The sequence below is a fragment of the Mustela erminea genome, chromosome 15 (genome assembly GCF_009829155.1).
Source record: "Mustela erminea isolate mMusErm1 chromosome 15, mMusErm1.Pri, whole genome shotgun sequence".
NCBI classification, from domain to species: domain Eukaryota; kingdom Metazoa; phylum Chordata; class Mammalia; order Carnivora; family Mustelidae; genus Mustela; species Mustela erminea.
The window spans coordinates 67665308-67691396 of record NC_045628.1 but is presented as its reverse complement, the minus strand read 5'-3'; the positions used below and the strand labels follow the sequence as shown (position 1 = coordinate 67691396).

Below are 26089 nucleotides of genomic sequence, written 5' to 3'. Positions count from 1 at the left end.
AGCTGAAGGCAGATGTGCCCAGACAAACTGTTTTAAAGTAGAAAAAAATACCTAGCATAAGATAATTAATGAAAGGCTGAAAAAAGTCTTTAAAAAACATATAAACCTTCAATTAAATGACAGAAATTTGGGTTTCAAGTCATTAATTTGCAAATGTAATTCTTACTTATTTTCAAAAGACTCACACCCTTTTGGTCACAGAAGATGTCATATGCCATAAATCCTGATTACTGACCCCTTTCAGTCTGACAGGTGCTAAAGGTCTTGTTCCTTTCATATTTATCTCCTTTCTTCTGCTTATTTAAAAGAACATTTCGAAGATTCTGTTCTCTTTCTTCAGAATTCAAAGAAAGAAATGAGCATAACTATGAAATAAATGTTCTATGAATTCAAAGCTCTGCGTCCAGCTTATTAAATTATTATCTCAGTCTTATGTTGAAAAGGTCCCTGGAACACCAAAAGTCCACTGCCCTTTAAAAGATCTTTAATGAAACTGAAATGAAAATGAAAACATGGGTAGACCTAAGAAAATTACATTAGTATTTGCTTTGCAAATTTTGGGGAGTAGTGGAAAGGGTATCTGGTGCAAATGGCTATTACAGAGAAAGGAGGCATTCCCCACATTAACAATTAAATAACCCCAGGGAGCTCATTATCATTGTGTTACCTATGCGGAATCACTATGATGAACCACCCAGATCTCTCTTCAGTGAAGACTTTATTGCCTCAATCGGTAATGATTAAAATGCAGAGACTGTAAGATTGGATACAAAATGATACCAAACTATAGGCTGCTTTCAAGAACACCCAATTTAAATACAAAGACAATGATGAGTTTAAAGTAAAAGGAGAATAAAAAGTATACCATGCTAACTTTCATCACAGAAAGCTGGGATATTATCTGTGTCTATTGTTTTCCATCGGAGCCTTTAAAAACCCTTTATTTACAGTTGTTTTGATTTTAGACATTTTCCCTCATTTTCCCTACGATGCCCCTTACTCTTTTTGCAGCAGTGTTTATTCCTGATCCTTACAGTTTCTCTCTTTTCTTGGTTTCCTTTTATTTTTCATTTCTAGTTCTGTCTGCTCACAGTCCTTTTCATTTTTTTCCTTGACTCATCATCTTTTCCCCACGTGTTTCGTTACTGGTTTGTGGTCTTGCTTCACAGGCGTTATTTTTAAACTCATAGTAAAATGTCAGTTCCTTCTGCTTCCCATCATACATTTCTAGTAGGCACTCCTCATCTCCTAATTTTATCTTCTTGCCTCTTCCTCATTATTTTCCTGCAGTATACTTGTAGAGGTTCATTTTTTAACTCATCAACCACTGGGAATTTTGCTAGGACAAGCTATCATCTGGACATTTCGGTTGATTTAGTTGTTAATGTCTTTATAGCCAGAGAAGAGGAGCAGCTGAGAGATTTTCAAAGTGAAAAGGTTCTCTCTCCCTCCTCTGCGGAAGAGACAGAAAAGAGTTTTCCTGAGTGGTTATTTATTCTTGCCTGGGGTCTAGGAGATCACCTGACACCTCTAGCTGCAACTGCCAGCCTGTTTTCATTATTAGAAAGAGATATTTTTAGCATCTCAAGGTTCAGTGCCTCAACTACAGGAAGAGTGTTTGGGCTACATCTTTAAGAGATCTGTTGCCATCTTCTCTCTGTGGCTCCTGCTCAGGCCTCATGCTTCCCATAATCCTCCATTCCTTTAGCTCTCGGTGGGCTTAACTGTTTTCTAATTTTAACAAAAACTGAGGTTGAAATTCTAAAATTTTCCTTATTTTCTTTGTATTTTATCGAGGAAGAGTAGGCTATCTTCAAGTAAGAAACCTCTACAAAGAGCTAAATATTTACTGTAGATTATACTTAAATACAATTTTCTATAATCAAGCTTATAAATCATAATATCTTAATATTTTTTCATTTACTGGAATACTATTTATCTTCATGTTACTTCTACATTTCCCTCATAAATTTAGTGCATGTTACATCTACATTTCCCTCATAAATTTAGTGCACGTAAATAAAATAAATGCAATTAATTTCAACTAACAATCGTAGTATCGACTTGAATTTTTATAACTCAAAATACTTGGGTAAAGAGGAAGCTTCAATATTTAACTTTGTATTTGGACTTAAATAATATTTGCATGAGTTTGCACTTAGCATAAAATCAATTATTGAACAAACTTTTTTAAAAGGCACAATTGCCTAATAGCCGTAACTTACAGAGATGAAAATTTGAAGAAAAGTTTTTAAGTGAATCGGATATGAATTTGACATTAGAAAACAAGCATGACTGAGTATTGGAAATCAGAGCTACACTGCTAGAATAATTGAAGGTGACTTAAAAAATTATATTGCCATTTCCCAGCAGGAAAAAGGAGTTCAGAATGACAGAGTTGAGGGATAGTTAATGAAAAAGTCAATATATTTCATGCTTGTATCCAAGGTATTACTTCTCACAAATCCAGTTACGCTTAGATTTATAAACTTGAACAGTATTATCACTAATACTGTAGAATTAGTATGTATTACATAAATATTAGCACATTTTCACCTAAAAGATAAAATAATTTCATATGTGTTCTACATTGTTACCTGATTTTCAAAGATGCTGAGTACGATATTGACAAGATATTTAATTTGCTACTCCTATCCATCCTTTCAAATTTTTTTTGTTTCCAATCCTAAATTATGTGTTGCTTTTGAACACTTTCAGTTGGATTTACTCTTAGTTTTGCCTGTTTTGTTTTTATTTAAGGAAGGGTATTACTTAATATAATGATAAAATTAAAATGTTGCCCATTGAGTTTTTTTTAAATAAGAATTAGGCTACTGGTAGAAAGTCATAAACAATCAAGGCATTTCAAGGAAATTATTTTCTACAAACTCTAAACCACGAAAACTGTCACACTGAGAATGGTTATATTCCTTATCATTCCTAATTAAATTCTAAGACATGCAAGAATGTGTTCTTGTCATATTTCTTATGTGCAGTTTCTTACCTCTGAGCCCTCTCTTGGACATAATTTCCATTATAACATCTTAAGATAAATACAAAGTGACTGAGGATACCCTTTCGTCTCTTTACCACATCTGGATAAATCTTGGATAAATCCTATTTTCTGATTTTTTTTTCTTGTATATCTTATATATTGATTGCTGTTAGGAGGAAAATATAATACAAAACAAAAAAATGCACGCAAATGTGCGGCACTATGAAATCCATTTTCTAATGGCAGTTACCTTCTCAAAGTTGTTAGTCAATAGTTAATACTTTTACTTGTTTTGATCAGTTGACTTTCTGTTCTCTTTGATGGTTCTTGTAAGCTTTTAATTTTCACTTATGCCTCCTAAAAATCACCATTCCTTGCTTCTCAGGAACCAGTGGCACCTTCAGTTTCACTGTAAAACATGGTCTATGACTGCCCACAACCTCCATCCACAGCCATCCTTCTCCCTAGTATTAGAAGCTTCAAGGTGTTTCTTTAAATGCTTCACCCATGGTCTTATCCAAACTCTTGTTGCGCACTTATCCTTTCTTGCTCTCACATCTTTGTGATGGTGTGCAAACACCATGGGTTTCTTAGCTTTCTTACTCTGTCACATCTCTTTCCTCTAGGTCTTGCCAGCTGTGGACAACACTCAAGTTACTGGCAGGAGTTGTACAGAAAAGAAGGTGGTAGGCAGCAAGTGATTGCAGCACAATTCACTGGACAATCTGATATGACAGTAACAAGGAGAGCCAAAAGAAAGTGAAAGATAACTTAAATGTCTGTACTCTACCTACTCTCAAACTTATTTTTCAAATCAACACACAAGATGGGTGACATTCGTATGCGTGGTATATTCCTATGCCCAATTCCCAAGACTGATTTATATATTAGAAGCGACATTATTAAGGTAAATATAAATAAGCTCCAATGTTTAGTCATATCTCTTCCAAACACTGCTATTTTATATCTAATAATGAATTATTTGCACTAAACTTTACATCTGATCACATAAGAATGCTACAGTGTTGAGATGGAAAACCACTGATCCAGAGCAGTGGTCCTTAGTGTGTGATCAGAAGCATCGACATCACCTGGGAACTTGCTGGAGATGCAAATTCCCAGGCTCTACCCTAGACCCACTGAACCAGAAACTCTAGGGCATAACCCAGCAATCTGATGTGCTCTGATCTAGATGCTAGATCAATTTTTTAAAGAAAACATTGAATTGCAATATCACAGTGGCAGAGTTAAGGCTCTTGGATTACAGTCTAAATAAATACTGTCTTGTGCTTAGTAATTACTCAGATACATGTCAGTTGAATGAAATAACTCAGGTGGTGTGTTACCTATTTTTTTAATAGAATGAAAAATTTAGATTTTTTTTCTATTTGAAAAGAAAAAATATCAAAGTGATTCAGTTGTATACAACTGAATATACAACAAGCTTTTTCTTTGCCCTGACACAAATTAGTATATAGACAATAAACAACATCCACTTTTCTATGTACCACATTTTAAGTATAGGTAGGTCTTTATTCTTTTTTTTTTTAAAGATTTTATTTATTAATATGACAGAGAGAAATTACAAGTAGATGGAGAGGCAGGCAGAGAGAGAGAGATAGGGAAGCAGGCTCCCTGCTGAGCAGAGAGCCCGACGCGGGACTCGATCCCAGGACCCTGAGATCATGACCTGAGCCGAAGGCAGCGGCTTAACCCACTGAGCCACCCAGGCGCCCCAATATAGGTCTTTATTCTTATACAAGAAGTACCGAGGGTAAGTTAGGAATATATACACCGAGGTTAATATTCTAGACTTGTGCATGCTTTCTGCAAGGCCTTGACAATTGAAGTCCTAGTGCCCTCATTCATGATAGAATGGTCAAAAATACTCTCCATTTATAGAAGAAGAAATAGGGGCTTAAATTTAATGAATAACTTATCCCAAAGTGACATAGCTAGTTAGTGACAGAGCTGAGATACCTAGTAAGTCTGATGTCATGCTCCTAGCCACTGTCTGTCGAGATGTTCACAGAACTTATCTCATAAAGCTAAAGTGAGAATTAAATTACGTAATATGCATGAAAGTTTCAGTGTTTTGAGCACATAATATGTGCTCAACAAATACTAACCACTAATATTATTGCTATCACTACTAGGCCAGTACCCAGAAGAATTTGCTGGATTGCCACCACCAGGATATCTTGATACTTTATAGATCTACATGCTCTCTAATGGAGCCATCAAGTGCATTCTTTTCCTTGACTCTCTCCATTCAGAGGCATCCTTACTTCACTGCAAAACAGTGGGAAGGGCTTTAACAGAAGCCATGAGTTCCTGGTCTTTAAAACTGTACTCTGATCACATCTCATTCTCTCTCTCTAAAGCTTGCATGACATGGTTACAGTCAAGGGCGTCACTTGTTTCATAATGCAGTCATATCTAGTGTTAACCTACATCTCTAACCGTTCAAAAGAGCATGATTTCAATGAAAAGTTATATATATATGTATACACACACACACACACACACACACACACACATATCTTGCTAAGTGCACGGTAAGTTGGATATTTTTATCCTCAGTTTATAGATGAGAAATCTGGGGAGCAGAGATATTAAGTAATTTATACAAGGTTATACAAGTAGTGAATGTGAGGGCCAGAATTCTAACTGGGGTCTTTGTAACATCAAATCTGAGGCTTTTAATCACTTCCTTCCACACAGCTAGGATGGTTTAGCACAATTCAAATGACAGACATTCACTGAAATGTGTGAAAGTGTGTCATAATGCTATCGTTTTTCTCAAATGCTGTTAACCATAATATTCCATCAACCAGAACATTCCATTCTCCTGGGGTAATTTACTGTAAAATCAATCACATTTGAGTCTGAAATGTGATCTTTTTATTAGTCAGACCATCAATAATTAATTTTCAGACAAATTTTACCTTAAGCAGAATTTTTGCAAGCAGAAAATAATATGCATTTTCTTGTGTCTTGATGTTTTTGTTTTACTCTACAACTTTGTTGACAGGTTATGTCAGTGAAAATGCTGGGAAGGGAAATCAAATCAAATCAAATAGAGGTTGATTCCAGAAGAAACCATATCAATTATTTAATTCTGCTTTTTCACCACTACTGTTGTCAGGTACTTGGTAGCACAGGAAAAAAATATTTCCAGTTGTTTTAGACAATAGACCTCAGAAAGTCAGTGCTTCAAATGAAAAGGATTATTACAATTAAATCTTTAGTGCAAATATAAAAGAAGATATCAGAAGTATTTACTTAAAAACATACAGTTTTTTCCTAAAAAAATTAAAAATAGACCTGCCATATGATCAGCAGTCTTACTTCTGGGCATATATCTAAAGGAAAAGAAAAGAGAACACCAAATGCCTTTACTCCCATTTTCATGGCTGCATTAGTCACAATAGCTAACTTACAGAAATCATCTAAGTGTTCATCAAGGGATGAATGGATAAAGAAGATGTGATACACACACACACACACACACACACACACACACACACACACAATGGGCTACTGTTCAGCCATAAGGAAGAAGGAAATCCTGACATTTGAGAAAACATGGATGGACCTTGATGGCATTAAGCCAAGTGAAATGAGCCGGACAGAGAAAGACAGATACTGCATGCTCCCACATATGTGTGGAATTTTGAAAAAAGTGTCAAATTTAGGGGCACCTGGGTGGCTCAGTGGGTTAAAGCCTCTGCCTTTGGCTCAGGTCATGATCCCAGGGTCCTGGGATCTAGCCCTGCATCTGGCTCTCTGCTCAGCAGGGAGCCTGCGTCCCTTCCTCTTTCTCTACCTGTGTCTCTGCCTACTTGTGATCTTTCTCTCTCTGTGTTAAATAAATAAATAAATAAATATATTTTTTAAAGTGTCAAATTTATAAAAATAAGGAGTAGAAATGTGGTTGCCAGGGCCTGTGGGGTGAAGGCGGGGTACATAAAGAGAAATTGGTAAAATGATACATATACTTTCAGTTTGTAAGATGAATTAGGTCTGAAAGTGAATACTTATAAGGAGAAACTTCGTAAGAAAAATATTTTAATGTGATTCTTTAGACACATATCGATGTTCTGCTATGAACGATAAAGGCTTAGTTCACCTACACCATCTCTTCTTATCCTTTCCAACCTCTTCCCTCTAGCAATCTAATGATGATAATTATTTTAGTATCTGGTTGAATCATGAATTGCTGTGTGAAAAAATGATTAAATATAGGCAGTTTCATATGGCCCTAACGACTGTATATTTTAGGGCACTATTAGTTAAATATTCATAAATTAGGATTTAATGTTCTCTCTTCATTTTAATTTCTACCTTCTGACTTCAGTGAGCTACAAATTTACTTATATGTTTTCAACTTTATAACGTTTCTAGTAGGTCCTACACCAATTATAAATACTTTAAAAATGATACATAATAAAATAAAAAAACAGCTGAAATTGTGCTTAATGGTATATAATAACAGATAATTTACAGAGGGTCATAATAAGCAAGTGTATAAGAATATGCAAGATAGGGGCACCTGGGTGGCTCAGTGGGTTAAAGCCTCTGCCTTCAGCTCAGGTCATGATCTCAGAGTCCTGGGATCGAGCCCCACATCGGGCTCTCTGCTCAGTGGGGAGCCTGCTTCCTCCTCTCTCTCTCTCTGCCTGCCTCTCTGCCTACTTGCTCTGTCTGTCAAATAAATAAATAAAATCTTTAAAAAAAAAAGAATATGCAAGATAAATTTTTACCTTCTTCTAAACCTCTATGTCAACAGAAATACCAATAGTCTAGTGGTGAGCAGATAGACAGGGACAGAATCACTGAGATACTCATCAATAGAACACTGTAATTAGAAGCAAGTGTTTGAGGCAACAAATTGGTTTGCTATGAGAATTTGGGGAATCCCTTGTTTTTTCTATGCTTTATTTTTTTTAAGATTTTATTTATTTATTTGAGAGACAGAGAGTTAGCAAGCATGAGCAGAGTGGAGGGAGAGAGAGAGAGGGAGAAGCAGACTCCCCACTGAGTACGAAGCCCAATGTGGGGCTCTATCGCAGGATCTTGAGATAGTGACCTGAGCCAAAGGCAGGCACTTAACAAAATGAGTCACCCAGGTGCCCCATGCCTTCTTTTTTTTCCTTTTTAAAAAATAAATGTGGTATGAAAGAAAGAGGTCATATGTTGGATTTCAACAAAATTAAAACATTTGCTCTACAAATGATCTTGTCAAGAGGATGACACAATAAGCTACAGACTTGAAGAAAATAATGGCAAACCATATTGGATAAATGATCATTATTTAAATATATAAAGAACTTGCAAAGCTCAACACTGAAAACTAAAACAAAAACAAAACATTAGATAATGTGCAAAAGACATGGAGGGATATTCCACTAAAAACATATAGATGCAAGCAAATAAAAAGATGTTTAACATCATTAGCCATTGGATAAATGCAAATTAATACAATAAGATGTCACTAATAGAGGAATGACTTAAGTAATAATCGGTAAGGATGCTACTTTATCCTATGTTACCACACCCTGATCTTTAAGGATATGGAAAAACTAGATCATTCATACATTGCTAGTAGGAATGTAAAGTGGTACAGTAACTCTAAAAAACAGTTTGGCAGTTTTTTAAAAATCCTCAACATGCAACTAACATATGACTCACAATTACACTCTGGGCACATTTCCCAGATAAATGAAGACTTATGTTCCCACAAAACTCTGTACACAAATGTTTACAGCAGTGTTATTGGTAATGGCAAATACCTGGAAACAACCCAGATGTCCTTCAATGTAAGAAAGGTTAAATGACGGGTGATTCATCCACACCTGAAATACTACCCATTAATAAAAAAAAAAGAAACAAACTATTTTTGCACACAACAACTTGTATGGATCTCAAGGGCATTATCTTGAGTGAAAGAAGCCAATCTCCACAAATCAAATATTATGATTTCAATTATATTCTCAAAATGACAAATTACAGTGATGGAAAACAAATGAATGGTTTCTGGATATTAGAGATGGTGTCTATAAAAAAAAGTAAAAATATAAATCAAGAGGCAGACCTTGTAACAATCATATTTAAAATATACTTGAAAAGGAGGAAGAAAGATAAAAATTTGGTGATTCTTCCTGAAATTGACATTGATAAATAAGAATGAGACATGAAAAAGGAAATAAGGACACTGTGTTTCTTTAGGCATTGTACAATTGAATTTAAAACCAGTCCTTATAAAATCAGTACCTTAGCAAGTGCTATAAAATCTTAAAAGCCTTGGAAACATGGTGTCATACATACTAAGACCAATAAAGAAGAAAAGGATGGTAGAGGCTGCTTAGTAATTTACAGGGGTAGAGTGAGAAAAATGCTCCAGATTTCAAACTTGCCTTATAGTGTAATTGTTAAGAGACTTGGTTTTGGAATTTGTAGGATTTGGGTTAAATACAGGGTGATACCATATACTACTTATGTGACTTAGTTTCCTGATCTCTAAAATGAAGATAATGACAGTTATCATGAAGCTAATAAAATAAAACAATATAAGTAAACCAACCAACCCAGGGCCTACCATAGACTAAGTAGTCATTAAATGTTAACCCATACTACTTTGCTACTGTTTTCAGAAAAAAGTTGGAAAACTTTATTCTAGCCAGTAGAAGAGCATCTTAAACTTCCCATGTTCTTAGCTTAGCTTCCCAGAATCATTAAAAGCCAGCTAGCGACTTAGCATGGTAATTGTGTATTCGGGGGATTGCACTTATGCTGTGATACTCCAGTGCAGTATCACAGAATAAGAGATGAGAAAAAAATGTGAAGGAAAATTATATTAGGTGTGTTGCTTTTCAGAAAATACTCAAAAAAACTGAACTCAGTAAGGTTAAAATCTCATCTACTTTAATGGTTCAAAGAGGTTTTCAGTCTTGAGGGTTTCACATTATGTAGTTATGAAAGTATGTCTTGAAATTGACGTTTGTAAAGAAAAATATGTACGGTATAAATTTTTTTGGCCTTAAGAAATTTAAATAGAAAAATCTTTAATATACAAACTGCAAATCTACATACACAGCAGCATCTATGGACCATCATAGTACATAAAAAGAGTGGACAGGGAGGGTAGGGGGAAATGGGAATGCTTGGAGGAGAGAAGGTGTTCAGGTTCCCAACTTCTTCCTTGTCCACACCATTCTTGTTGCCTGCAGAGCGCATGGTTTTCACAGAGAGCATGTCAAGAGATAGAGGAGCCTTGAGAGCATCACTATGAAGATGAGAAGGAAAGCATAGTATGCCCCTCCAGTGTCACACCTCAACCCCCATGCTATCATCTAGGAAAAAAATAGATCCAGTTAGAAGATGACTGAAAGGTCACTGAAGTCATTTTCCAAGAAAGTCTTCAAGGAGGTTAGGGAGGCTTCTAAGGAGGTGCTCTTAGTCATGAGTACAGATAAAAGTGGCATGATGATTTTCGGCAAATCTACACAACGTGTGAAGAAAAAAGAAAGTACTCAGGTCACTAAGAATTAAGAATTAAAGTATTTGCTTATAGGTCTGTGACACAGAAATGAGATTATCCTCTGAATCAGGTTTGAGAGACCTCCAATATCTGCTCTTTCCTCAAGGACTGTCTTGGATTACAGCCCCAAAGTCTTCCAGACGGCACACCAAAACTTATGGGGAAGCTTGGTTACCTCCCTCAGATGTACCAAAGTATTGTCTGAAGTCCCATTACAGTCTGTCACAAAGACCTGGATTCCCACAGTTACATGAATTCTCTGGGGTTCCAGGGTAGGAGACTGGGTGTTCAGCTGCTGAGGCTCAGTCTTTGATAAGAAGGTAGCTCAGGGGGAAAATGAGATCCTAGATCATTATACCTTCTAGCCTCCCTTGTTGTTATCTCATTGATATGAAAATTTTATTTCATTCAAACCATGGACTATTAAGGAATGAAAAAGAATAAGCTACTGATGTACACAAAAACTTGGATTAATCTCAGGGTTAGTGGCCAAGATGCTCCACTGGAAGGGAAAGCCTGGCTTTAAGATGGGTTCTCCTGAAGCTCAGAATGGTGTACCTGCTGTTGATCATGAGATGAAGTCCTTTCTACGGTGGGAGAGGTAGTGTTGAGGACCATGGTCATAACCACGGCATCGGATTTTGTGTTGAGGAACAGGTTAGGAATTTCAGCCAAAGGACAAATGTGGATTTCCCTTTAAGACACAACTGATCAGTACTGGGACTAAAATCAAATCTAACTCCTCACTATCTTCTTAGCAAACTTTTACTCAGGCCATCTAATAGGGCTCCACTGCACATAAAGCCAATATTAAAGAAGAAGAGGTTGTGAAAAAAAATTTGATTCTCTAGACCCAAAAGATTCAGCACTGACAACTTCTGCCAGGCCAGAGCTGACATCATGTTGTGTTGGGATCCAACCATGGTCAAGTCTGTAATGGGAATTCAGCATTGCCCCATCCACTCCTGCATCCCATTAGCAAAGACTAAAATTATAATATTTTTTAAAATAGACAAATGCACATCTCAGGGTAAACAAAGTCTGATTAGGATCAAATGAAAACAAGTAGCAGATATATTAATCATATGCTGAAATAATACTGATGAGAAAATCAGAAAAATGTCTCAATAGCAGGTTTGATGATGTCAAGTTATATTATCTGGCATAATATAGTAATGTAGTCTGTCTGCAGAACAACTGTAAGGAAATATGTCAGGGCTTAGGTAATTTTAACAGTAACAGTTATAACTATAACAAACAGTAATAAGCAATAGCATTTTTATAATGGACTTCAAGTGGAAGAAATGAAGATTACTTAGAAAACCGCGGCCTGAAAAAAAATCTCACCTCAGCGATAAAGAGGTCAAATTGCTACTGCACTATATTGCTTCTACTTCTTCTGCAGTTAATAGTGTATTTGCTGTTCAGTAAGAAAGAGCTATTAATTAGAACTAAATTATAATTGATTTGTGCCAGATTAATACGGTTTTGTTTAGAATTTATTATTTTTATACAAAATACTTTAAAATGGTTGTTTAGTTTCTAATGTCAAACACTTACTAATTCTTCAAGAATAATGTTGTTATCCAAATAAATAAATGAATGAATACACAAATAAATAAGGTTAAAAATTCCAGAGCTCTTTTGTAGTTGTTACATTCATCTCACTATGGGTACAATTACATATCTATACTATAGTGTATGAGTATAGTTTCTTCTTTTTAAATATTTTGACTGAATTTTTCATGATTAAAATCAAAATATAAAAGAAGACTTGTGTCTCTAACTATGAAGGAATGACATATAGTGGATCAAGGTTCCTTCTGATAGCTTTTAGAAAAGCTGGACAAATATAAACAAACAAACAAACAAACAAACCTCTGTCTAAAGAACTGTTGCAAACCTAACTAGGACTTGGGGAGCCAAGATTCCCGATAGAAGTTGTAGAGAGGTCAATTGACCTTCTACAAACCAAATTTCCCCTCAAGGCATTTATACAAGGTTCCTATATTCTGGTAAAAAGGAAGACAGATGGAAGTGAGTGTCACACTCAATAACTCTTCTCAAAGCATTTTTTAAAATCTTAAGCTCTGCAAGAAAATAAGTAAGATATTTTTCAGAAAGCTGCTGAAAAGTAGAGCAAAGTATTCATCAATCTCACACAAATTCAAAGACAAAATTCATTTTTTTGGAACCTGCAATGAGAAGTAGTCTTACCAAACTGCCAAAGTTCTTAGACCCTCAAACACTACAGCATATTAGTTGGGACAACTAGGGATTCATAGAATCTTCCAAAGTTTGAAAATTAGCCTCTAAACAGCTTAGTTTGTGACTGGATTAAGAGGTTTATTCCCATCCTGGTGGCCTGTCAGAGGGTAGGGTTTATCCTCTTTGGGAGGAGATAGTAAAGCTTCTATAATTTTATTTCTACAATTTGTGATACACATTTTCCACCTTTAATAAAAAAATGTGAGGCATTCTAGTAAAAATTAAGAGAAAGGGATTAACACATAGCCTTGTTATTGTTGTTATTAGCCTCCAACTTTAAACTTAATGTGATATTCAACTATATTCAGAAATGAGATGGAAAAATTGAAAATTTTATGAGGAATCTAAAATCTATTAAAAATCAAATTAAAATAATGAAAGTGAAAAATGTAATAATTAAAATTAACTTAACAAATGAGTTTAACAGCAGATAGGACATAGTAAAAACAATAGAAAGGACTCATGGATGGGAAAATAAGGCTACAAAAAATATCCAGATTACAAAAGAAAGAGAAAAAATGGATGGAAAATACATTTTAAAAGGATTAAAAGACTGCTAGATATATAACAGAGTAAAAAGGTAAAAATGTGTAACTGGAGGCCATAGGGAGAAGAAAGGAAAGTGCAAAACTGTATCTGAAGATTTTAAAGAAATGTTCCAAATGTCAAGCAGTGGAAATCCAAAGAAATCATGTAAGACTACAAAACAAAATTATAAGACTACAAAAACAAAAGACTAAGAGAAAACATAAAAGCAACAAAAAAAATAAAGAACATGCTGTTCTCAGGAACAACGATCAGACTGATGGCTGACTTCTCATCAGAAATGATGGAAGTTGAAAGTCAATTGGGTGATATATGTAAAGAAAATAATTCCCAATCTAGAATACTCTAAAACAGCATTATAAGTGAGGTGAAAACAAAAACATTTTCAATCAAAGACTGAAAAAATTTATTGCCAACATACTGACACTAAACATGCCAATGAGAACTCTTGGTTCTCCACAGAAGGAAGAGAGGGCATCCAAAAGTAGCAGGTGCAATATATGCAATTATAAAAATAAAAGAGAAAACTAAAACCAAAAATAAAACAGATTTATAATTATTCTTGGAAAGAGGAGAAAATTAAGTTTATCCAGCTGAGCCTCACTAGCCCCCAAAAGCATATGCATATTTTATTTTAATTAAAGATAAATACACTCTCCCTCACACGTACTTCAACACACTCTAGGGCAAGAAACAAAGACAACAGTTCATTAAAAGTCAGATAAATATTTTATAGTGTTTGGTCTTACATTTATATTTCAAATAATTGGTAAACACTTTCAACGTACTGTCAAAAATTTTAAGAAATGAAAGTACTTGTTACATGATTTAAAATTAAAATGTTAAATTCTTTTTTTTTTTTTAAAGATTTTTTATTTATTTATTTGACAGAGAGAAATCACAAGTAGATGGAGAGGCAGGCAGAGAGAGAGGGAAGCAGGCTCCCCGCCGAGCAGAGAGCCCGATGTGGGACTCGATCCCAGGACCCTGAGATCATGACCTGAGCCGAAGGCAGCGGCTTAACCCACTGAGCCACCCAGGCGCCCCCAAAATGTTAAATTCTTTTTAAAATAAATGATTATCTATGATTAATGAATCAATCACGTGTGTTAAGTATTTTGATGTTTCACAAAAGACATGTGAAAATATTCATATAGTAACTATTGTTAGTATTTATTCTTAAAATTATATTCATTTTAGTGTAAACAAAAAAAAAATGGCTAAAAAATCCCAGCACCAATTATGTAATGATTTTCTCCTCATAAAAAAACAGAGAACGCGATTACTCCTTTTTCTTAAACACAATAGATTAAATTCCTTGTGCCTTTCTCTATTTATCAAGGGAGAATGTGACAATATGAAATCTCCTTCCTTAAAAAGCTTTTGCTTAAATCCTTCCTAATATCAAATTTTCTTAAATATATTAGAAAGAAACTTCTATCTCTAACCTAAAGAAAAAAAACGATTAATGGTATTTTATCATAAGTCATAGTTCAACCATGAATAAGGATATTACCACAATTTTGTACATGTTCAGAAAAAAAAATGTTCATTATACTCGCTATCTATATATGGAAGCACCGTGGTCTGTGTGAACCAGCAGGGATTGTGAATTTGTATATGGCAACTCCTCTGTCATAAGCCTCCTGTCCATGAGGGTGCAGCCTCAAACAGGAAGCCCATCTGTTGGTAGAGAACTGAAGTACAAACAATAATGATGACTGAATGTTGCATTGGAAATGAACCAAAGAGTGTATGAAACTCTTTGTGCAGCCACTGTCTTTGCCATACTTGTATATCCATTTCATTTTGATTAAAATAAATTATCAAAAGAAATTCTGGCAGACCTTAAAACACTTCTAAAAGCTAATGCTTTTATGAATAGTTAGAGATTCTCTTTAATTACATTAAATATTTGACACACAATCCTGGTATATTTTTACAGATGAGATTTTATTTTGAGTCTCAGGACCAGGAGCATAGTAAGAATGTTGCTCAGCTTTCAAATAGCTTTCTTTAAATAAACTGAAATGAATAAAAATTATGTTTCAAATACACTAGATTATTCAACAATGGATTATTTCAAATATTCAAATTGTTTACCTCTCAGATTGTCCTCTGTCTCTATTTTTACTTCACAAATATTTATTTTATAAAAAACCAGAGGCTAAAAAAATAAAATCAGAGGCTAAAATATTATAACATAAAACAGATATCAAAAATTATTACAATTAACTATTAACCTTAAAGGGGGCAATTTTCGATTTTTAACTGTACCCAATATTTCAATTCAGCAGTATAATAACTAACAAGAAAGTATTTAAGTATATTAGAAAGTTATGTTTTAAATTCTGCTTTTAGTGGTTCATTGCTAAGTACAAGAGAATAGAAATAAGCTTTTATTCTTCAAGTTAAAGTTGTTGATATTTTGTATGTTGGGAAAAATTCCTTATCATAAGCATACTATTATAATGAAATGTATTTTCATTAAACCTTCTTTTATTCAGGAAAGGGCAAAATCATTTGCTGGTTCACTTTGTTCCAAGAACGTGCTGGAGTGCTTAATGAAAGTATGCCGTTCAGCTAAGTACCTTGCACATTACAAATCAGAATGTTAAACTGTGAGGTTAAAATGAACTAGATAAGCAAATAAGTCTTTTGCCTTTGCCAACACTTTCTTCTTATTTAGCACTTGTATAGAGACATATCTTATTTTTTTAAGTTACAAAGCAATTATTTAATACCCTAGAGAGCAATAATAACCCTGAAATTTGACTGTTCTTTAGAAATATTTCTTTCTCCTTAACTATGGAGGTTCTCAGAGGCTTAGAGGTAGGCACTCTGATTGTTTCACATGAAGACTCTCAGAAAGCAAAAATTCTGCCAAAAAAGGGGTTGCAAAAAGTGTTTTTTTGTTTTTGTTTTTGTTTTTTTTTAAATCAAAGATTAAGGTAGCTAGTCTAGTCCCTTTCTTTGTTCCAAATATTTCAGACCATAAGAAACCTGGTCTGTTTCTAGGTTTTCAGTACATTCTCAGCTATAGACAGAGAAGTCAGCTAGGAAATATTAGTAGTGGATACTAAGAACTTCTAGATGATTCTAGAATGGAACTACCCTTTCAAGAATATCTTGAGCCAAGATTTTCTTACATCCCCAGGCAAAAGGTAGAGCTGAGCATTCAAAGTACTATATTCCTGGATCTAAAACAGGCTGCTTATGTTTGCTGCATCGCTTCTAAGGAAGATTGGATAACATGTGGATGTATTACCATAAATCCATCAACACTTTGGAATCCACTGACTTCCTAAAATACATAGTCTTTGAATCGTAATTTAACACTCTCTACATATAAAAGGAAAGCATTATTGTGCTATTTGAATGTAACTTAGATTTATAATTGGAAGACCCAAATCCTATTCTTAAAGAAAATAGTAGTTTGAGGCTAGGAGGATGTATTTGGATTTCTTATAATATGACCCAATGTTATTTTGTTTAAATTACAAGTACAGGCTAAAAATATTAAATTTTAGTAAGAGTTTTAGTTATTCAGTGAGTTCTTTATTTTCCTAAGAAAAGAGCAGTCAACAATAAAATAGTACAATGTCTCTACAATAATATGGGATACTGGAGCATGATAACGAAGTTAATGAGAATCCTTTGTTTGAAATCTGAAAGAAACAGGAAAACATCTGCCTCTGTATTTCCAGTATCTAGAACAGTGATCGTCATGCACTAAATAAGCCCTCAATAAAACACCCTATATTTGTGTATATACAATATTATATGTGTATGTATTATATATATTATAAAAATTATTTAGTAAGATTTGAGAGTCTTGCTTAAAAAAAGATTTGAATTAGATGACCTTCCAAGTCATTCATTACATATCTAACCATGCTACAGGGACACTGATATTGGCAAATAACTTCACTTTTCTCTGATGGGCTACTTTGCACTCTACTATTTGTATCTCATGGTTTCTGATAATTATTCTGATCATTACTTTAAGACCTTATCACCTAGGAGCAGTCCCCCAATTTTTTTGTTATGTACATTTTGTACACATGTAGATATGTGTGCACTCTGTTTCTAATATGTAAAATAGATTATATATAAAAACAAATGTTTTAAAATATCACATTTATATTAATTTATCATATATTTATTATACAGTATATCTCATGTATAGTTTAGATTTTACAATTTATATATAATTAATGAACTTAAAATTCAGTTTTTAATGTTGGTTTATGTTTAAATGCAGATATAGATATGTATGACTCCAGATTAAATTAAACAAGACCCAATCACACTGTGCTTGTCACACTACAACTATCACAGAAGAGACTTCATTTAAATGTAGTCTTCAGTGATATCTTCAGGATAGGCAGCTTCATCCCACCTAGCATGAAGGAGATCTTTACATAAAATGATACCTGTGCTGTCACAAATAGTGGAAATGGCTACTATTTATGGAGTACAGTGGATTCTCCATTCTTTACTCAATGTACACTATGCATCATGCCTGCCCTCTCATCTCCTCTCATTTGGAGTTTCATATTGGTGTGTGATCACGTACTAGAAAGCACAGCATTTGAAACATAGGGGTTGAACATAGCAGCTGACAACAGACCAATCATCCATGCATTCCTTTACTCCATTCATGTATTCAAAAAGCATATACTGAATACTAATTGCTCAAATACAGTGAAAATGAAAATTACAGTACAATGTGCCATGAACTATAATCCAGAATCTAGTTTGTTTAGTTTCTCCACTATCATTTAGAGATACAATACATGAAAAATGCAGCAGAGTATCTGAACACTTTCCATAAACCTTGATTTGTAACAATCTTATTCTCAATGAAGTAGAATGAAAAGATCAAAAGAAAAAAAAAAGCAAAAAACTCATGCCACCCACAATTGGACATTATGTACTTGTCAAGTCTTTGACATGAATTCTCAACTTAATTTGCTGAATATAATCACTCAGAAGTCCCTGGCTTTCTTTAGTTCTGTAGGTATTCCTGAGAAATACTTCTATCTGTCCCCTTTCAACTTTGACCACACTTCCCACAGGGTCATGGGACAAAAACTCTCCCTGAAGAACTGTGGCACAGCACCAGGTGAACTAAAACACACTAATAACTAGTCACATAAACCTTGTGAAAGCGAGCACTATGGAGTAACTAACTAGTCGACTGGAAGTTATATCCACTGAGTAACTGTGGTTCATTATTTTTGTAACATAGGAAGTAACAACGGTATGCAATATATCACACAAATGAAATGTCATTATTATAGCTGGCTTCATTCTATTTATATATACTATGTATAGAGTATATATATTTTCTATGTATATCTATATGTTTATTATGCTCAAAATTTAGCCAACTACAGTAGTATAAAACTGTGAAATAAGTTAACTATGCTCAATGAGAAAAGCTCAGTATTTATGACAGTCTAATTGAGTTAAAAACTCACACATTTTTTGAGCATATTCTATGTTTCTTAACGGAGTTTACTGTCTAGTTCAGGAGACAGACCTTTACACACCTGCAAGTCAGAATATAACAAGAGTTGTGCTTGTATTTATACTTGCAACACCTGGAGACAGGAAGGAAACAGCAGTAGTGAATTAGACTTTAGTGCTTGGAGAACATTTTGACAGGGGGCAATAAGGGAAAATTTATTATATACAGAGGGAGCTTTGGCAGAAAATGCAAAGATGAAGGGTTTGTTCGTGTGTCATTCATCTAATTATTCTATTATTCACTTACTAATATTCAATAAATATCTACTGAATGAGTACCATTTCAGTGTTAATTTTTGTAATGGTATTACCCATATTCAACAAAATTCTTAAAACTTCATTAAAACTTCCATGTCAAGAGGACTTTGGACATAATCACATTTGTTTTAACTGCAGGTATATCTTTGAAAAAAAAAAAGTGGCCAATTTCTTAAAATGTGTTACCAGCTGATAGATGCCTTCTGGGATGTATGATTAAATACCAAGGGACATTAAAAATAATTAGGCAATTAAAATTTCAGAAAAAAAATAAGTCCAAAACACTTGTCTAGAAGTTTTATATGCCATCGATAAGCTGCAGCATAAACCTAACATGACTTAACATGACTGCATTTTCTATAAACAAAGATACTCTATTAACAGCCTAGAGGTGCTTCAAAGTTTGGAAGGAGACCTGTGTATTTCCAAATTGTAATCTGATGTCTCTTTAGAGACAAAAATTATAACCTTAAATTTTATCCATGAAAATAAACCTTTTTTTCTTCCCATACATATTACACTGATATTCAAGAGGAAGAAAGGAAATAATTTGAGAACCTGCTGGAGTGAATGGCTTAGCTCCCAATCTGCTTTGAATCTCTTAGAGCTTTGTTAACAGGTATTGTTTCGTAACTCGCACTGGGGTTATGTTCCAGTGTTAAAACATTCAAAAAATTAAAGAAATAGCTATAAGGATACCATGAATTCATGAATCTTGTTAAGAGAGTACTCATTTCATATTAGGAACCATAAGAATTAAGTAAAGAGTGTCAGTTTTAAAATCAAGTAGACAAGGGTTCAAATCCTGACTCTGCCACAAAGCAGCTTTGTGATTTTTTAGAAATTTAGTCTTTTCAGATTCTTCAAAAAGTGGCAATGATACCCTTAGGGTAGATGTTTAGGGCAGGGTCTTAGGGTAGATGTGAAAATAAACCAGAGGAAAAGTTTTTTTAAAAGTCCCTCGCATAGTGTCCAGCACACAAGTACCCCTAAATATTGGCCCCTCTCTTTTTCTCCTTTACTTTTTTGTAATAGTTCCTGTTTTCTGTCTTAAGCAAGTTTTAACTTTTGATGAAATTTGTTCAAGGAAATTACTGACATTGACTTTCTCAACATATTTAAGGAATACAATAGCAAATGACAAGCAGAATATGATGAATGCATATCTGATTTACTTGATTACACTCACCATTTCTTGAAAAGAATGCAGTGTGCTAGATGAAGTGATCAAGGCATATTTTTAAATTAATGTTTTAATTAACATTTCTAATTATATGTGTAAAACCGTGCCTAGATGGCATCTTTTGCTCCTCGGGAAGCCATTTCTCTATAACACTGCTGTATTTCAAAGGAAACGTTTTTTTTAAATGGAGACAAAACATACACTAATATTAGTGGGATGTCATCTACATTTTAGTTACAAGAGCAGATCCAGTACCGAAACCGTTCTCTCTTTTTTGTGTCCTATTTAAGTGAAACTGAACTTACAAAAGGATCACTGAGATTTGTAAAAAAATATAGATAGATCACTTCATTTACCGGCTACTTCAGAGAACAACGTAGTTTTAAATTGGTATATTTTCAAAGCATGTGTCTTTAATTTTCAGTTTAGCGAATGAATGATTCCTTTTTCTAAATCATCATAGAGTGGTTTTGGCAGTACTAATGCTCTCAGAGATGAGGTCTATATTTGTGCTGATTAGAAAGATAGAGCCATGATACTCTATCCCTGATCAAAATATTCTCAAATCTCTTGAAATATTGAGAGATCATTGCATCTGGGAGGATGAGAAGTAGAAATCATAAGGACGGGAAAGAGTTCTGAAGCAATTTTTCATCACCACTAGATAGAAGCAACTGTCCAATGGAAGTGGGGTTGAATTAACCGGTTGTAATGTGTATTTGTGGTGGGGAGGTGATGGGCATATCAAGTGAAAAGACAAGTTTTTTATTGGGAGCTGTCTCCTCAATCTCATTTTCAACAACAATCAATATACTTATGGGAGGTTTTCCATAGATGTTAAGAAGGTGAAGAGCACTGGCTTCAACTTAGTCCAGACAATACAAGATAGATAGTAAAGATGCACATTAGAATCTGATCTCATAAAATGTTTAGCAATAATGAATTTGTAAAAGAAAGATTTAATCATTTATTACATTTCCTGTCACCTAGCTTGCTTTAAAAAAAAATCATCTTTTCACAAGAAAATATTCAGTCCATTGTTTTACTGTCCTAGCTATGCTGTTCAGCAATTTTTATATATCTATATTTCTAGAATCTTTCATGTTTTTGAGCATTGATATTCAAAATTTTAACTACTGAACAGATGTGTGTATATCTTTGTGTTACAATCTATGAAGTAATTAGAAAAGATAGATTACATCAGCTTTTAACTGTTGAATGTAATGTTGGTAATCTGAATTGCCAAAAATTATCCTGGCATTTAAACATACAGTTATAAAAATATGCCAATATTCCCAACAATATATTTATAAAAATATTTTTAATTCAGGGGGTTAATCAGCATATCCTAAAGGTTATTACTTTACTTCAACAAAAATTTATCGTGCTTATAACAGACTTTAGGTTTCAAAGTTTAAAATGTGTGTGCTGAACAAGATCTGTAAGATATTTTAATTTCTCTTAATCAGAAAGAATAATAGCAATGTTTTAGATATTTCTTATTTATGTAAAGCATGAATTAATTAAGGTTTTCTTACATGGAAAGTTATTTGATCTCTTACTATTTCAACATCAAAGTGGCCATAAAATTCATAGAGAACTTTCGTTTTCTCACAGTTTTTTCTGTGAATTTGAACTTGACCTTCTGGGAATAACTACAACAGAAAAATAAACATCATAAAAATTACAAAATTTTACAGCTTATATATAATGGAAATCTATTTTACCTTTTATAAATCTTTAAGAACCACTAAGCAAGTAAATGGAAAACATCTTATTTTCCAAAACCAGAGATTTTTAGAAAAATTGTCAATGTTTGAAAGATTTTACTAAAGAGACATTTCTTCTATCTGTTGAGCTTAGATACTTTCGGCTTTGATGAATACTCATTGTTTCTTTAAGTTCTTAAGAGGAAGAAGAACTTTTCTAAATTTGCAATTATACATCTTCTCACTTTGCCTTGTTTGAACTGTCTAGTGATCTGATGGTATATTCATTATATTTACTCACTCAAATATTAAGCACCTCTTGTGTTTCAGTCTCATTAACCAGTTAGTGTTTCTCTTTGAGGGTAACTTTCTTGGCATAAATCTTTCAGCTCTTCACTCCACGACAGCGAGTTTGCAGAATGGCTGAGCTCTGATGAGAGCTCTATTGAAAGGCTCTCCAGCTCTATGTTTTCTTATTCATAAGCAGTGTAAGTGCTTGCTTTCTTTCTACCTGCACTAACCTTTATTAACATAAACCATTTACATAAAATACTTTGATAAAGCCCATTTAACTTCTACTGATGTGCTGATTTGGCTTAAACGCACTAATTCATAAGTACAGTTTTTTAAGTGTTTCTTTAACAATGTCTTATCTGAATTTTGATTCTAATATCTGAAGTACTGGTTAACCGTGTATCTCTATTCTTTGCCATCAATACTTAAGGGGAAATATTTCCTGGGATGCTTCTCCGGGTGACTAGAAGTAGGTATTACAAATGTCAGTTTAAATAGCAAACCATAACAGAGATGACGATTTCAATGTTTTAACATATCCACCCACACTTTCTTACTCTCATTGTCTAATTCATAGTTTTATTAAAAAAAAAAACTAGTTAACCATTTTTCTTAAAGAATTTGTAGTATGTTCTGTTGTGGTTACAATGATCGAAAAGCCAGAAATTGTATGAAACCTGAAAGATTTTTTTTTTTTTTTTAGTTTTGCAAGTCTATTCCAAATTTATTTTTTAATTAAACAAGTAAGCCTTGCTCTGCCTCCTCCCACTCCCCTGCCTTGGTGCTTACTCAGTGAACAGCAGCAACCTGCTGCATTTTATAGCTGTGGAATTTAATGGGAAGGGTCTCCCTAAGAAACCATGTGAACAAGGGTGCATCACAGTGGATACAACATAGTGAACACAGACAAGATAAGAGCTCCCTTTTTTCAATCTCTCCCAAATCTTCCATCCCTTGCCAGTATTCTCTAGTCTCTAGTCACAAAAGGCAGCTGAGTTCACAGCTGGAACAACAAGTTGTGCTGTGAATCTCAGTGATTTACCCAAGTAGCAAACAGGGTCATTGGCTTAATTGGAATTTCAGTTGCCAAGCGGACTAGGAATCCCTAGCGTTGGTCCAGCAACACGGATAAAAGTGTTTCTGCTTCTTGATAGAGAATGAAAATGACGCAGAGTGTAATTGATCGACAGGAAATTGATCACTTTCCTTTCTTCATTCCCCCAGTTTAGGTGCCAGCGAGTCTAGGGCTCACTCATGCATGCCCAGGGGCCACCAAGATCTCCATTTTCCCCAAACGCATAAAAGGCTAAAAACAGCCTTCTTCCCCAGCACCATGGCGTGGCTGCCGCTGCTTTGTTTACCATATAAGTCACACCAGGGGTTCACTCCTCGCCTTCTCCCCTGCTTTAAAGCTGGATGCACTGAAAGGCTGAGAAGCATCCCCAAACTCCCGCTCAGCCCAGGTCAACCACAGAAAAGCTTCACAAATCCGGTCTGGAGCTTTAAAGAGAAACCAAGCAGCCGGAGCCTTTTGAACTCGTAACCCCCCAGGGATGTCCGCCTCCCAAGAGGGAGCCGGCTTCCCAGGCTGCTTGAGAAACTTAACCGAGATCCCAGAAAGGAGGCGAGGTGCAGCTCCGGTCAAATGGAGCTCTGAGGCGACACCCTCTTTACCTGCAAAGTTGGCAATTTTCTGGCTGAAGAGCGATCGATCCAAGGACATGCGGCGCGGGTGCTATGCCGGGTGAGAGCACGCCCGGCAAATTCCAATGGGATTTCCTTAGTCGCTGCCGAGTTTTGGAGCATTCCAAGGAAAACGCACGAAGCTAGAGCCCACGCAGCTGGCACCGAACTGGGCGGAGTGAGGATGCTCTGAGAGCGGTGCCATGGGTGGCGGGGGAGGGAGGGGCAGCTCCGGAGGGGGAGGTGAGATCCGGGGGAGGAGAACTTCGCCCACCCCCGCCCCCACCGATCCCTCGGGATAAAGTTAGCGTTCCCACGGCTGACAGCGGATGAGCCCGGAGGAAGATACCCCGCCCTCCGTCCCGGGAGGCTGCCTGACTCAGGGTCCACACAGACCCTGCTGGGTAGGGACCGCGGGTGAAGATGCGCGTCCCACGCACCGCTCTGCGTGGCGGTGGACCGGACCCGCGCGCGGGCAGGCGCTGACGCTGGGTCCCCGGCTCCGCTGCCCCCAGACAGCCGCCGCCTCCCTGGACCAACTCCTTGAGGTCAGCCAGTTGGGCAGGCGGGCTCACCCCACCGGCCGTCGTCCAGCCAAGTCAGCGGCCAGAACCCACGGTGTGGTCCCGGGTGCCGGCCGGACACCTTTAGTCTTTGGGCGGGCTCTGCAGACACGTCGGAGTTCAATTCGCGCGGGGACCCGGCTCCTGAACGTTCTGTCCCCAAACCAGTGAACCAGCACCCAGGCGGCAGGTCACCCGACTTGAAAAAAAGTAACCCCCACTCCCACCTCCACCCGGGAACTCTCAAAGCTTCTCCCACTCCGGCTCCTCTGGGCTCCCGGCACCCCCTCTCCCGTCCTCAAGGTGTCAGACTTCCCCTGCTAGAGCCGGAGTCTGCGGCTTGCCACTAGTGTCAACAATTGAGACAGTCGCAATGAATAAATGATGAGACACAGCGTTCCATCCACCCCCACCCAGCCCGGTCCTTCCAACAAGCATAGGAACTCAGTAAGTTTCCAAATATTAAATTAAAACGCCAAACACGCACCAGCCCCAGAGCGGGAGGTTTGGTGGCTTCAGGTGGGGAGTGTGTGTGTGAGTGGGGAGGGGGAGGGGGTGCGGGTGTGCGTGTGCGTGTGCGTGTGTGTGTGTGATGCTTGCATCAGCGTTCTGAGATTTCAGGATAAAAGTTATCTTTTGGCCAATCTCTGTGGAGTTCACGTACTAAAATAAGACCAAAGTGCGGAGAGGAAATGCCATATATTGGTAAAGTTGGCAGTAACTTACTTGCTGTAAACGAGACGTGGTGGTTCCCAGCTTGTGACTCACGGAGCCTTGGTTGGTCACGGCCCACTGACTTGAGAGTCCGTTTGTAAAATGAAGAGTGGTGTCCATGCGGAATCTTAACTAAGGAGTGTCCGCCGCGGACCGTCAGTTTCTACTTGATTTCCTTTATTTTCCGAAAGCCCCGGGGTGAGCGGTGGGTCGCCCACCGTGTCTCAGCGGCCGCCTGCTCCAGCTTCGGGCTGTGCAACAGATGAGTGGCAGCCCTTCCTTCCCGTCCCAGCCAGGCGATCTCACACCTTCCTGGAATCGGTGCTGAGCGGACTGAGAGGAGCACCAGTTTCTTCCCAAGGAATGTTCCCCAAGGACGTCGAGGGTAGGCGGCAAGCCGGCACTCACACGCAGACTCCAAAGCGCAAAATTAAATTTCCTTCTTGGTTATCTCCCCCCACCCCCATTTTTTTTTTTTTTCCTTTCCTCTTTTTAGTTCACGTGAGTTGAGGGTTTGCGGAGGGGGGGGGTATTTACATGAATAAAGAGGATATCTCTAGAGATTACCCACTTGTGTGATGTGCATGCTGCTTTCTTCTTTTAAATCACTTTTCAAATTTCCAGATGTTTCTTTCTCTCTTGTTTACTACTCCTCTCCTGTGTTTATCTCAAGCTCAGCCTTGACACCGGTTCTAAATTTTTAGGAGTACTACCTCTAGATCATCTCCTCCAAAATACTGAAGTACAGGAGACAAACCTGGTTCCTATAATAGCTCTTCAGAAAACAAAGGCAAGGAC

General features: G+C 36.2%; 1 protein-coding gene across 3 annotated transcripts in view; it reads right to left on the bottom strand.

The window, feature by feature from the left end:
- TRPC4 (transient receptor potential cation channel subfamily C member 4) overlaps positions 1-25683 on the bottom strand; it is a 205548-nt gene extending 179865 nt beyond the window's left edge. The window contains exon 1 of one of the 3 annotated variants that reach the window (XM_032315137.1): positions 25304-25683. The gene's annotated coding sequence lies outside the window, so the exon portion shown is untranslated. Of the gene's footprint in view, positions 1-24005; positions 24834-25303 lie in introns of those variants that run through there. The other 2 variants (XM_032315135.1, XM_032315138.1) reach the window with 2 other exon arrangements.
- Between the last annotated feature and the right edge of the window lie 406 nt (positions 25684-26089).